Consider the following 14,897-nt stretch of genomic DNA (forward strand, 5'->3'; position numbering starts at 1 on the left):
GAAAGCCGATAATATAATACTGGCCATTAACATAAAGGGGCGTGCACATACATTGGGAACCAATCAGTGCCATGTAACAAGCATATAATGATCCAAGGACTCAAGACTTGTAATCCTAGAAAAAGGCAGATTGCTGAAACGCGTTGGAGGACTTGTCTCACTACACACTGCATTCTACAGACACCTCTCCCCGGCTGGAGAGAGGTATCCCCGAGCAACAGGGGCTAATTGAACACTCCCGCTCACGTGACAAATCACGTGAGCGGCAAAGCAGGAAGTCACAGACGGGACCCGGCGGAGGAAGGAGGAAAGCGGCGGCCGCTGACCGACCACGGGGACCGAGACGAGACGGCCTGGACATCAAAGGACACCAGAGGACTCGGGAACGGAAGCTGAGCCGGCACAGGCGCGTGGAACGCACCCCCGGCGGTAAGTGTATGAACCAAGCCCGTACCCCCGATTCCTCATTTGGTGCACAGGCGGGACGCCGCAAACTGTCACACACCCCACCACGACTGATACTAACCTAGTTTCAGAGCCACATAGGTGATACCATACCTATGGTAAAGGTGCACCCTTGGGCATACCTGACATTCATCCCGCAAGGGACCTCTGAACATTAGGACTCTTAAGGACATAACACTGACACAGACATTGTGCCAGATTTACGGAGAGGCACATACTTTTACCCACCACTCTTATTATTAATTCTAGAAGTTTTGAGCAGAAGTGTACCATTCAGGAGGGTACACTGAAAAGGGTGGTCTGCATGACACACCTGACAGTGGGAACATACCACCCTAATAAACATCATTATATTACGACATATGGTCATTTGTGAACACTATCATACATCAAATTGTCACATCACCTTCCCATTTTCTTTCATCCCTTCTTTCTCCATACCTTTCCATCTTCACCCTTTCTCTCACATTCCTTCTCTCCCACAAGTGCGCTGACCTCACCATTGCTTAACATTAGTATGGAGGTAGGACACCTCTAGGCCTAGCAGCACTAACCCCCCATCCAAGTGAGCGCAGTCTCTCTCCAATTATCTAAGTATGTTAAGCAACTTAAACAGCAGCTGAAAGATGCATATCAGTTGGCTCAAATGACGGCTCACAAAAGTGGAGAAAGGAATAAAGCACGATACGACAGACAGGTCAAAGAGCAACGTTTACTGCAAGGAGATAAGGTCCTCATCAGATCGCTTGGTGTACCTAGGAAGCAAAAGTTAAATAATCGATGGAGAGCTGAACCTTACATAGTTTTACGACAGTTGCCCAACATTCCGGTATACTAGCTGGTCTCTGAGACAGGGCCAGGGACCTGTGTTAACCTACCATAGACAGCACTTACTTCCCATTGTACAGGATATACGGTTGGTGGATATGGACGAGGTTATACCTCAAGAGAGTCATACATCCAGAGTAGCAGAGTCTATCTCAGATCCCACCTATGAGAAGGAGGAGGAGGAGGAGGGCAGCTATGGGGGGTATGCCCCTGGATGCTACTATAAGGATGATGACAATGGGGGCCTTCCAGTGGTAAATGGGGTCTCTCCAGAACCACCTGTATCATGTACCTCCAACCAGTGGGAAACGGAAGATGGTGGTGTTATAAAGGATAGTGGAGGATGGGATGTCACGGAAGATTCTGAAATTATAAGTGGCTCTGAGGAAGAAGCAGGAGAGAGGTCTGACCGACCCGTTATGTTACCTAGGCCTCAACGAGTTCGCAAGCCACCCCGAATCCTCACATACGATCAATTAGGAATCCCAACAGAAATTCCTTGGATGTTGCAACCAAATATGGTGATGTCTTGGCCATATTTTAAATATACTCCTGGTCATTCTTAGTTAGAATAGACAAACCCCGTATTAGATGGTGATGTCCACTTCCAACGCAAGTGTAATCACCAGGGGGAGAGTGTAGCCCCTTAGTTTATATGATCCATGGGGTTAAGTTAGTATATTTATTAATATGAATATCCGTTTATATATATAGTGAAAATATGATGTGCAGTGAGTATATATGTAGTAAATGAATTATTATTACAGGTAATTATATATGTGATTGTTGGGGTTGACACTATCTCCTGGGGCAGTGAATCAGGGGATCAGAAGTATTATATTGGCACTAGAGGGGATGGAGAGAGTTTTCTAGAATCCCTCATGCCTAGAGAGTGAAGTCTTGCATGCTGGAAAAAATGGGTACCGCTCGAGGAAGAAAGCGGTTAGAGAGGAGAGAGGGGTGAAGCGGTGACGCAGGGGATATAACGCTGAGGAGAGCAGAGGGACAAGACGGACCCCCGGTGCCGAGCCGCGGAAGCACGGAGTGTCGTGAGTACCCGGAGAAGTGCGGGAGTCCCTGTGATCAGAGACGACCGGACAGGCGGTGGAGTGATCGCTGGGGGCCGGCTGGCGACTGACTGGCTCGGATCCGAGCTGACTGAGGGAGGAAATCACCGGAGGTTCTTACCTGGTGCAGGCAGGAGAGGCGGTTGTCGGGGTTGTCCCGGAGAGCGGCAGCATAGAAACCAAGACAAAGAGAACCACCTCCAGAGGTGGAACATTCCTCCCTATTTGAACAGGAGGAGGAGTCGGGGGAGGAATCAAGAGAGCCTCCTGGATTACTTTGGGACATCCAGATAATGTAAGTGTAAGATACCATGCCCTGACACTACACTCTGCAGCGGAGAGCACAGCATAGCATTTACTACAGTGGCAGCTTGTTTGAGAGTAAGCAGATCTCCTCGCCAAACTCAGTTTTACTTCAAGGGCTGTTAGTATATGAAGCACTAACTATTATACTACAAATAATTATAAGTGACTATATATTAAACCCTCTCTTATCTCGCTTGGATGTTATTGTAACAGCTATAGATAAAAATATAGACCGCTCACCATATGAGGGACTATCAGTTCGCTTAGGCATCCTACTATTGTGTCGGCATAGACCACGGACATCAGGGATAAGCATTGCGTAGCATCAGTACGTGGAGCCAGGATATATCCACCTAGCAGCCTGACCAACATACATCTCCAACACACTCCGACTGCAGGCTAGGATACAGTAGCCAGACACATTATATTAAATTACAGCATGCTTCAGTACTTGCAAGTTATCTCAATACAGTGAATACGGTGAGTAGAAGCAGGATATACTATTGGACAATTAAGTAGCAGCACTCCTAATCCCAGTCGTTAAGGCAGTTGCAAGGGAATAATGGCTGGGACACAGCCCTATCTGACTAATCGACTATTCATAGCATATCCAATTGAACCTGGAATTAACTATACCCGATGTTATTGACCAGAGCCAAGAATCTTACGGGGAGATAAACCAGATAAGTACCTACATACCCAATTACCCCAAGGACGGACTCCCCGTCATTCCATCTTTGAAAAACGGGAACTACCAGGACCCTGGAGCGTCCCTTGGAAAATAATTCCCAGCAGAACCCCTAAAGTGGATTAGGTATCCTACTCCTCTACTGACTTTTACAGGGGTATCAGACTGATAGTAAAGAAAGTCAAAGTACTATTCAATGGTTAGGCAGTTATTGGGTAGATAGCTGATGGTGCACCATAGTATAATTGGTATGATCTAAGCTATAAGTACCGTTTAGTGTAATTTTTACCAACCCGGGTCAATAGTCTTCTGGACTATTGAATGGTTAAGTTTTTTTTGTATTGCATGCAGTTATTTTCTGTATAGGAGATTACTAATGTGACGAACGACTCATCCTGAGGACTACCTTCTAAGGAAATGAAAGGTGTGATTTGTAAATTTTAATATATATATATAGTTGACTGATAACAAGTAAACAGCCATATACTTACCCATGGAGTTGTCTTTTTTTCTTGGAGTTGGAACCTGAAAGGAAACAAAAAGATTCATTCCATTAGTCCCCCGGTCATACTACTTGGGTCTCTTAAGGGAAATAAATATATTAGATAGATAGGAGTGGGATTGACAACATATCTTCTTTAGAGGCGTTCCCAAGCTCGCCTGGAACTATACATATCCAAATAGCTCGGGTGGAGGCACAATCTGTTAGTTCACAGTAACCCAACCATTACACCAGGGTTACATTATGGAGGCACTGCTGAGATCCGAAATATCAGGGAACCGGGGTGCGCCGACTAACGACCGGACCATGGAAGAAGTGATGAGTGCCGATATTCATAGGTGGTGTCGGGAAAAGGGGGTGGACCCCTGTGTAGTTTTGGACTATGGGGAAATCTGTCTGGGGTGAGTGACGATGCAGCCTTACGAGCAGTGGCTAACCTGTATGATGTTAGTCAGCCATGTCTGGTAGATAGGTGGAGAGGACCTAATGGTGATACCTTTGCTTTTTTGGTCAGTAACCGTCATTCATTAGATCAAACCTTAATCCCAATCCGAGTGGTAGTGGGAGATGTTCCAAATTGGAAGATTGAGGTAATATGGCCAGATGGGATCGACTGCATGGATGAAGAAGCAGCTTCTGGGGGAGACCTCGGGACAGGTGTTCCGGCAGTGGGGGAGTGTCTGACTACTGTTGGGGTGGAAGCAGGAGCTTCAGAGAATAAAGAAGGAACAGTGGGAACTGGGGTCGAAGTGGTGGTGGACAAGATGGTCAGTCAACTAGAACGCTGGCACTATGAAGGGGGCTATCGTCGATTAAGGATGTTCTCCGGGATTATTCCTGTGCCTGTGGGTGAAGAAACATATGACACGTGGCGGGAGACAGCTGTTCAACATTCAGAAGAATGGCAGTGTCCGGAACATGTAAAAAAACAGCGAATAGTGGAAAGTCTCCGAGGGCCTGCCATGGGGGTGATTCTAGCTACTAGGAGGAGCAAGTCTACAGCTACTCTAAAAGATTATATTGAGGACCTAGACTTTTCCTTTGGTACCCTCAGAGATGTAGGGGATTTGATGGCAAGACTGAATCGAACCTACCAAGAGCCCGGAGAAACATTGACACAGTACATCTATAGGGTCGATCGATTGATCTACAAAATTGTCGACAAAGGTGGAATAACTAAGGCCTCCGTAGATGAGAGCAGAATGAGGCAAGTGCTAAAAGGGGCATTGACCAACAACCCTGTGGCCCAAAGATTAAGATGCATTCGGACTTCGGGGCCTCTGCCTACCTTAACAGAATTAGTAAAAGAGGTCAAGCTGGAGGAAGTCCAAATAGAAAACCGAGAGAGTACCATCAAGAAAGTAAAAGTGGTATTTCCCACTCCTGCTTCCTCTCCCACAGATGATAGATTGTTCAAATTGCTCGAAGAATAGAACAAAAAGATAGATCAGTTGATTGCACTGCAGACCAACGCTAACTCTAGTCAGTATTGGCCTCCACGAATGGAAAGAAGAGTGACTCGATGAGGGGGAAGCCGACCCCCCGTTACGTGTTATAGCTGTGGACAGATTGGTCATAGATCATTCGAGTGCACAAGTACTGGGTCAGGAAGACGAGGGAATTATCCCAATTCAAATAATTCTGAGCGGATGGGAGCAAATCAAGTGGAAAACTCCAAAGGGAGTACTATGACCCCCTCACAGACTCCCCAATTCTAAATATTTATGCAATGGGTAGTGCCCAGTGGGTTGCCAACATCCCAGAAAGCCTAATGGGACAGGCACCACTGGTGAAAGCCATGATTAACGGACAAGACTGCATTATTTTAATGGATAGTGGATCCCAAGTACCCATCGTCTTTGAATCCTGGTACCGGGACCATTTGTCGGATGTCCCTATACAACCCCTCCATGGACTGACAGTTTGGGGTCTAAGTGAGCAGAAATACCCTTATTTGGGGTATATAACTACTCAAATCACCTTCGAGCCCGGACTGATTTCACCGAATGATACTGTACCCTTTATAGCATTAGTCTGTCCTGACTCACCTGGGGATAATGGACAGCTATCGGCGATTGTTGGAACTAATACTAACATGTTCCGAAATCTCCACCGGTGGTGTGAGAAGCAAGATAAGGAAAGCCCTGTGTCATTCTCCCCTCCCCATCGAGATGAGGGAACCAGATGTCATCTTGTAGGGGGCCAGGTGATTGCTGAAGCGGCGGGAGCAGACTGTGAAGATACACTTCCCCCTTCAGTTGTCGATCTGGAATCGTGTTTTAAGGGAAGTGATCTTGATGGGGAAGATAAACAGCAGTTATTGGAATCACTCTTGAAGAGGGATGCTGTTTTTTCCAAAAGTGAATGGGATTTAGGGACAGCCTCGGGGGTAGAGCACCATATCAACTTGACTGACGACACCCCATTCCGAGAGAGATCGAGGAGGTTAGCACCAGCTGACTTCGAGGATCTGAGGGATCACTTACGAAGTTTATTGGAAAATAACGTTATAGCGGATTCAGAAAGCCCCTACGCATCCTCCATCATAGTCGCTCGTAAGAAGAGTGGAGAGATAAGATTATGCATCGACTATCGCACTTTGAATAACAGGACGGTACCAGATGAGTATACCGTCCCTAAAGTTGATGAGGCCCTAGATTGTCTTCACGAAAGTCAATGGTTTTCTGTATTAGACCTACGTTGTGGATACTACCAGATCCCAATGAGTGTGGCTGACCGATCTAAAACAGCTTTTATCTGTCCCATAGGATTTTTTGAGTTTCTGAAAATGCCCCAGGGTATAAAATGAGCCCCTGCCACCTTTCAAAGAACTATGGAGAAAACGGTAGGAGATATGTGCTACCGCGAGGTGCTAGTGTATCTGGACGACATTATTGTCTTCGGTAGAGATTTGAAGGAACATAATGAGCGTTTACTTAAAGTATTAGACCGACTCCAGGCCCGAGGGCTGAAGTTGTCTGTGGAGAAATGCAAGTTTTGTCGATCCTCGGTAAAGTACCTGGGGCATATAGTAAGTCGACAAGGAATATCCACCGATCCTGATAAAGTCGCCACAGTGAGGAATTGGCCCCAACCCGATACCCTTAAAGATCTACGATCTTTTCTAGGGTTCTGTGGGTATTACAGGAAATTTGTGCCACAATACTCCATCGTGGCCAAACCCTTGACTGAACTGACTCGAGGATATCACCCTTGGCCGCGTAACAACCCCACTAGCAAGCCTCCGGGAGAAGGGCACTACTTCAAACCAAAGGAGTCATTTGGAGGACGGTGGACATCGGAGTGTGAAGAATCCTTTAACAAGTTGAAACATCTGTTAACGCACTCTCCGGTGCTCGCCTATGTCCAACCGGGACTTCCCTATGAAGTGCATATAGATGCCTCCTTCGAGGGTCTTGGGGGAATATTGTACCAAGTGCAGGATAAACAGTTAAGACCCATTTACTATGTCAGCCGAGGGCTATCCCCTAGTGAAAGGAACTACCCAGTTCATAAATTGGAATTTTTAGCATTAAAGTGGGCTATTAGTGAAAAGTTCCATGATTACCTCTATGGGGTCCCTTTTACAGTTCAAACCGACAACAATCCCTTGACGTATATCCATTCATCAGCCAAGTTGGACGCTACGGGACATCGGTGGTTGGCTGCATTAACCACCTATGACTTCAAGATCAAGTACCATCCAGGTGCCAACAATCAGGATGCCGATGCCTTATCTCGAATGCCTCGTGGAGATGATTATTGTGTAAACGATGAATGGATTGAGGTACCAGCTGCATCCGTGAGAGGATTATGTCAGCAGATCGACCTAAATCGATACTCCCGAATGGCGGCTATAGTGATGACAGGAGCATCAGACCTCGCCATTCCTACGGCATACTGCAGGCTAAATCGGGTGGAGATGGAGGGGCTCGGGAAGATCTCCAGGGAGCAATTAGCCCAGGAACAACTGGAGGACCCGGACATTTTTCCTATAATACGAGTAATGAGGGATCCCAATCTGACCATTTACCGATCACAACTGTCTGGGGAGTCAAAGGTCTTACTGCGACAAAAGCACAAGTTGACCCTGAAGAAAAGGGTTTTACATCAGAGAGTCCAGAAAACGGATGGAACCAGTAGACTACAGATGATACTTCCTAACAAGTATAAACAGATGGTGTTAGAATCACTTCACAACCAGCATGGTCATTTGGGATATGACAAAACACAAGGGCTAGTGGCAGATCAATTCTTTTGGCCATGTATGAGCAAAGACATTAATACATTTTGTCGAACGTGTGGTAACTGTATCCTTAGGAAGACCCTATCTACAAAATCGGCTTCATTAGTGCACATTAGTAGTTCCGGCCCTATGGACTTAGTGTGCATCGATTTTTTGACGTTTGAGAGTCCCGGAGGAAAAGATTGTCACATACTTGTGGTCACTGACCATTTTACGCGGTATGCTCAAGCATATAGCACAGCAAATCAAAAGGCTTTGACCGTCGCAAAGACACTATGGGAGAAATTCTTCATCCACTATGGGTTACCAGCCAGGTTACACTCCGACCAAGGATGGGAGTTTGAAAGTAGATTAATTCATGAGTTGTGTAAGTGCTGTGGTATCCAGAAATCGAGAACGACTCCATACCACCCCCAAGGGGATCCCCAGCCTGAACGATTCAATCGAACGCTATCAAATATGCTGGGAACCTTGAGCTTCAAACGAAAACATCAATAGCGTAGTCATGTGTCCCCATTGGTCCATGCGTATAATTGTACCCGAAATGAGACCACCGGGTACACCCCATATTATCTCATGTTTGGTCGGGAGGCCCGACTCCCGATTGACGTATGTTTGGGAACTCACCCTAACGCCATCTCAACCCCTTCACATACTAAGTATGTTAAGCAATGGTGAGGTCAGCGCACTTGTGGGAGAGAAGGAATGTGAGAGAAAGGGTGAAGAAGGAAAGGGATGGAGAAAGAAGGGATGAAAGAAAATGGGAAGAAAGTGATGTGACAATTTGATGTATGATAGTGTTCACAAATGACCATATGTCGTAATATAATGATGTTTATTAGGGTGGTATGTTCCCACTGTCAGGTGTGTCATGCAGACCACCCTTTTCAGTGTACCCTCCTGAATGGTACACTTCTGCTCAAAACTTCTAGAATTAATAATAAGAGTGGTGGGTAAAAGTATGTGCCTCTCCGTAAATCTGGCACAATGTCTGTGTCAGTGTTACGTCCTTAAGAGTCCTAATGTTCAGAGGTCCCTTGCGCGATGAATGTCAGGTATGCCCAAGGGTGCACCTTTACCATAGGTATGGTATCACCTATGTGGCTCTGAAACTAGGTTAGTATCAGTCGTGGTGGGGTGTGTGACAGTTTGCGGCGTCCCGCCTGTCAGACCTCCCTGTGTGCACCAAATGAGGAATCGGGGGTACGGGCTTGGTTCTTACACTTACCGCCGGGGGTGCGTTCCGCGCGCCTGTGCCGGCTCAGCTTCCGTTCCAGAGTCCTCCGGTGTCCTTTGATGTCCAGGCCGTCTCGTCTCGGTCCCCGTGGTCGGTCAGCGGCTGCCTCCTTCCTCTGCCGGGTCCCGTCTGTGACTTCCTGCTTTGCCGCTCACGTGATGTGTCACGTGAGCGGGAGTGTTCAATTAGCCCCTGTTGCTCGGGGATACCTCTTTCCAGCCGGGGAGAGGTGTCTGTAGAATGCAGTGTGTAGTGAGACAAGTCCTCCAACGCGTTTCAGCAATCTGCCTTTTTCTAGGATTACAAGTCTTGAGTCCTTGGATCATTATATGCTTGTTACATGGCACTGATTGGTTCCCAATGTATGTGCACGCCCCTTTATGTTAATGGCCAGTATTATATAATCGGCTTTCTCCAATGTTGATAGGAAGAGACGTATTCTTTGTCCCTAATTTGGGATGTCTGTTAACACTGATTGATTACTAATAATGGGTAATACTTGTGTGAAAAAAGATAGGGGATAATGTATGATAGAACTGTCGGTGCATATATTGTATAGATTGAAAAAGTTATGATAACTACGTAGGTGGAGGGGATAAACATGGTGGGGGGAGGATAACATGATTGGTTTGGATAGTATGTGATGATATTAGGTAATTGTCTGTAACGTGGGATATCGATGCATGCAATTGCATGACAGGATGAAAGAGATGTGAAAGGAAAAGATAGTAACGATGAGTAAAAAATTATTAATGAATGAAAAATGAATAGTAGATATGATTGATATGTGATTGAAAATAAATAAATATAAAAATAATAATAAAATAAAAATAAATATAAATAAAAATAAATATGAATAATGAAAATAAAAAATAATAAAAATAAATGAAAATAAAAATAAATATAAAAAATAAAAATAAATATAAATTAAAAAAATAAAAATATAAATAAATATAAAAATAAAAATAAACATAAACATAAAAATAAACAAATATAATAAAAATAAATATAAATAAAATTAAAATTTAAAATAAATATAAAAAAAACAAAGCAAAACAGCAGAATCTGACCAAGTGCGAGGCACAGGCCTTGGAGGAATTGAAGAACATCGACACATTAATTGTCAAACTGGCAGATAAGGGGGGAGGGATTGTGCTACTTGATAAAATTGATTATATCCATGAATGTAGGCGTCTTTTGGGAGACACACACACATCCAGCAAACTAAAGGGTGATCCCACACAGGAATATAAACACGAATTACAAACATTACTCAACGAAGGCATATCCCTGGGGATCCTAAACAAAAAAGAATTTGATTTCCTTAACTCTACAAATCCAGTAATACCAGTCTTTTACTACCTACCTAAAATCCACAAGAACAAGGAGCATCCACCGGGGCGACCTATCATTTCAGGCATCAATTCACTGACTTCGAATTTATCCAGATACATTGACTTCTTCCTTCAACAACATGTGACCAAACAAAAGTCATACCTCAGAGACACTACACACATACTACAACTTTTACAAGACATAACATGGACAGTAGACATGACATTAGTAACGAGCGACGTGACATCTCTCTACACAGTCATAGAACACGCACAGGGCACTGAAAGTATTAAAATTTTCTCTCAGGGGACGACACACTTCAACAAATACAAACAGATTTTATTATAAAGGCCATCATATTCATATTGGAACACAACTACACCTGGTTTGATAACGACTACTACAAACAACTGACAGGGACAGCCATGGGGACCAGGTTCGCCCCGAGCTATGCAAACCTGTTCATGAGTAAGTGGGAGGAAGATAACATCTGGCAGGGGCATGGCTTCAGGGCGCACCTGGTCCTCTGGCGACGGTACATCGATGACATAATATTCATCTGGAAAGGGACCGAGCACGACCTACAGGCATTCATTGCATACATTAATGATAATGACCGGAATCTACACTTCACAACACAATACAGTAAGGATAAAGTAGAATTTCTTGATCTGGACATACACATTCATAACACGGAAACACGGACATACCACAAAAAAGTAGACATCAACAGCTATATCTTATCAACCAGTAGCCACCATCCCAACTGGCTGAAAAGCATCCCTACAGGTCAATTCACTAGATTAAGGAGGAACTGCACACAGCTGGAGCACTACAGAGAACAAGGACAGGAACTGACACAGAAATTCATGGACAAAAAGTATGACAAACAGATTGTGGATAAGGCATACAAGAAATTGGAAGACACTGATAGACAACAGCTGCTCAAATACAAAGAGAAAAACACCACACAACAGGGTTACGACTTATACTTTGTAACACAGTACAACACCGCAGCCGGAAAAATAAAACAAAGCATACAGAAGCACTGGGCAATACTGATGCAGGATGAAACATTAGCTAAGATCCTACCCTCACAACCCAAAATAGTATATAGAAAAGCTCCGGACTTGAGATCAAAATTGGTACACAACCACATACCACCACCCAAAACTCAGCAGACTAAAATAGATGGTATCACAAAGAGACAGGGCTTTCATCATTGCGGCACATGTATAGGGTGCAGGACTACTAATGCAAGATCAACCAAAAGCATAACAGAATTCTCATCCACAAATACAGGACAGACATTCAAAGTCAGAGTAGAAATATCATGCCACACAAAGGGAGTCATTTATCTCATCACATGCCCGTGCGGACTCCAATATGTGGGACGCACAATTAGGACTTTAAAAGTCTGAATATCGGAACATATACAAAACATCAAAAAAGGTTACGATAAACATAGTGTGTCTCAACACTTTAGAGACAAACACACACAGGATCCGACACAATTGAAATTTATGGCCATACAACAGGTGACGAACAACTGGCGGGGAGGTGACTTCATAAAAAGAATTAACAGGGAAGAACTCAGATGGATTTTTACCCTCAAAACCCTCACACCGAAGGGGCTCAACATAGAGTACAACATTTCTTCAGTATTATAGTGGACACTCACCATCTAACAAATAATCACCGTACGGATTAGGATCATTTAACACGGTATGATGAACCCATACCTCGGGTTATGGGACTACAAATGTAGGGGTATGACAAGACGTTTAGGGACTTAGATTAATTCATAAGTAAACACATGGTCAGTACCATTATATTAGTCCTACACTGAGGCAATCCACTCATCCTTAGAAAGCCATAAACATTTAGGGTCAGTGTAACATCATTTAAATCAGGAATGTAACCGCCTCCTGAGCTCTTACTACTAATATACATTAAAGTACTAACACACACTCTGATCATTAATACATTCCTCATTCTTATTTTTATATTTATTTTTATTTTTTTATTTTATATATATATATATTTAATATTTATTTTTATTTTTTATATTTATTTTTAATTTAATTTATATTTATTTTTATTATATTTGTTTATTTTTATATTTATGTTTAATTTTATATTTATATTTATATTTATTTTTATTTTATTTATTTTTATTTTTTATATTTATTTTCATTTATTTTTATTTTTTATTTTCATTATTCATATTTATTTTTATTTATTTTTATTTTTATTTTATTTTTATTTTTATATTTATTTATTTTCAATCACATATCAATCATATCTACTATTCATTTTTCATTCATTAATCATTTTTCACTCATCGTTACTATCTTTTCCTTTCACATCTCTTTCATCCTGTCATGCAATTGCATACATCGATATCCCACGTTACAGACAATTACCTAATATCTTTTTAGGGGAGATTGTTAGTGTAGGTCCACTAAAAGCCCCTTTTAGTGGTAGGTCCACTAGTGACCTACACTAACAATCTCCCCTAAAAAAATACTGTAACCCAGCTTAGTGGCGCACCTCCAACCCTCATTGATTTTCACAAGGACCTTCTAGTGGCCCCTACTTTAATAAATTTTTCTTCAAATGGTTGGTTTCTATTGACGCCTCTCAATTTTCTAAATTACCAGTGCAGTGTCCTTTGGACCTTGTGTCCTTTTCCTGAAAAATTACCTAATATCATCACATACTATCCAAACCAATCATGTTATCCCCCCCCACCATGTTTATCCCCTCCACCTACGTAATTATCATAACTTTTTCAATCTATACAATATATGCACCGACAGTTCTATCATACATTATCCCCCATCTTTTTTCACACAAGTATTACCCATTATTAGTAATCAATCAGTGTTAACAGACATCCCAAATTAGGGACAAAGAATACATCTCTTCCTATCAACATTGGAGAAAGCCGATAATATAATACTGGCCATTAACATAAAGGGGCGTGCACATACATTGGGAACCAATCAGTGCCATGTAACAAGCATATAATGATCCAAGGACTCAAGACTTGTAATCCTAGAAAAAGGCAGATTGCTGAAACGCGTTGGAGGACTTGTCTCACTACACACTGCATTCTACAGACACCTCTCCCCGGCTGGAGAGAGGTATCCCCGAGCAACAGGGGCTAATTGAACACTCCCGCTCACGTGACAAATCACGTGAGCGGCAAAGCAGGAAGTCACAGACGGGACCCGGCGGAGGAAGGAGGAAAGCGGCGGCCGCTGACCGACCACGGGGACCGAGACGAGACGGCCTGGACATCAAAGGACACCAGAGGACTCGGGAACGGAAGCTGAGCCGGCACAGGCGCGTGGAACGCACCCCCGGCGGTAAGTGTATGAACCAAGCCCGTACCCCCGATTCCTCATTTGGTGCACAGGCGGGACGCCGCAAACTGTCACACACCCCACCACGACTGATACTAACCTAGTTTCAGAGCCACATAGGTGATACCATACCTATGGTAAAGGTGCACCCTTGGGCATACCTGACATTCATCCCGCAAGGGACCTCTGAACATTAGGACTCTTAAGGACATAACACTGACACAGACATTGTGCCAGATTTACGGAGAGGCACATACTTTTACCCACCACTCTTATTATTAATTCTAGAAGTTTTGAGCAGAAGTGTACCATTCAGGAGGGTACACTGAAAAGGGTGGTCTGCATGACACACCTGACAGTGGGAACATACCACCCTAATAAACATCATTATATTACGACATATGGTCATTTGTGAACACTATCATACATCAAATTGTCACATCACCTTCCCATTTTCTTTCATCCCTTCTTTCTCCATACCTTTCCATCTTCACCCTTTCTCTCACATTCCTTCTCTCCCACAAGTGCGCTGACCTCACCATTGCTTAACATTAGTATGGAGGTAGGACACCTCTAGGCCTAGCAGCACTAACCCCCCATCCAAGTGAGCGCAGTCTCTCTCCAATTATCTAAGTATGTTAAGCAACTTAAACAGCAGCTGAAAGATGCATATCAGTTGGCTCAAATGACGGCTCACAAAAGTGGAGAAAGGAATAAAGCACGATACGACAGACAGGTCAAAGAGCAACGTTTACTGCAAGGAGATAAGGTCCTCATCAGATCGCTTGGTGTACCTAGGAAGCAAAAGTTAAATAATCGATGGAGAGCTGAACCTTACATAGTTTTACGACA

Source organism: Pseudophryne corroboree, chromosome 1, assembly GCF_028390025.1.
Source record: "Pseudophryne corroboree isolate aPseCor3 chromosome 1, aPseCor3.hap2, whole genome shotgun sequence".
NCBI classification, from domain to species: Eukaryota; Metazoa; Chordata; class Amphibia; order Anura; family Myobatrachidae; genus Pseudophryne; species Pseudophryne corroboree.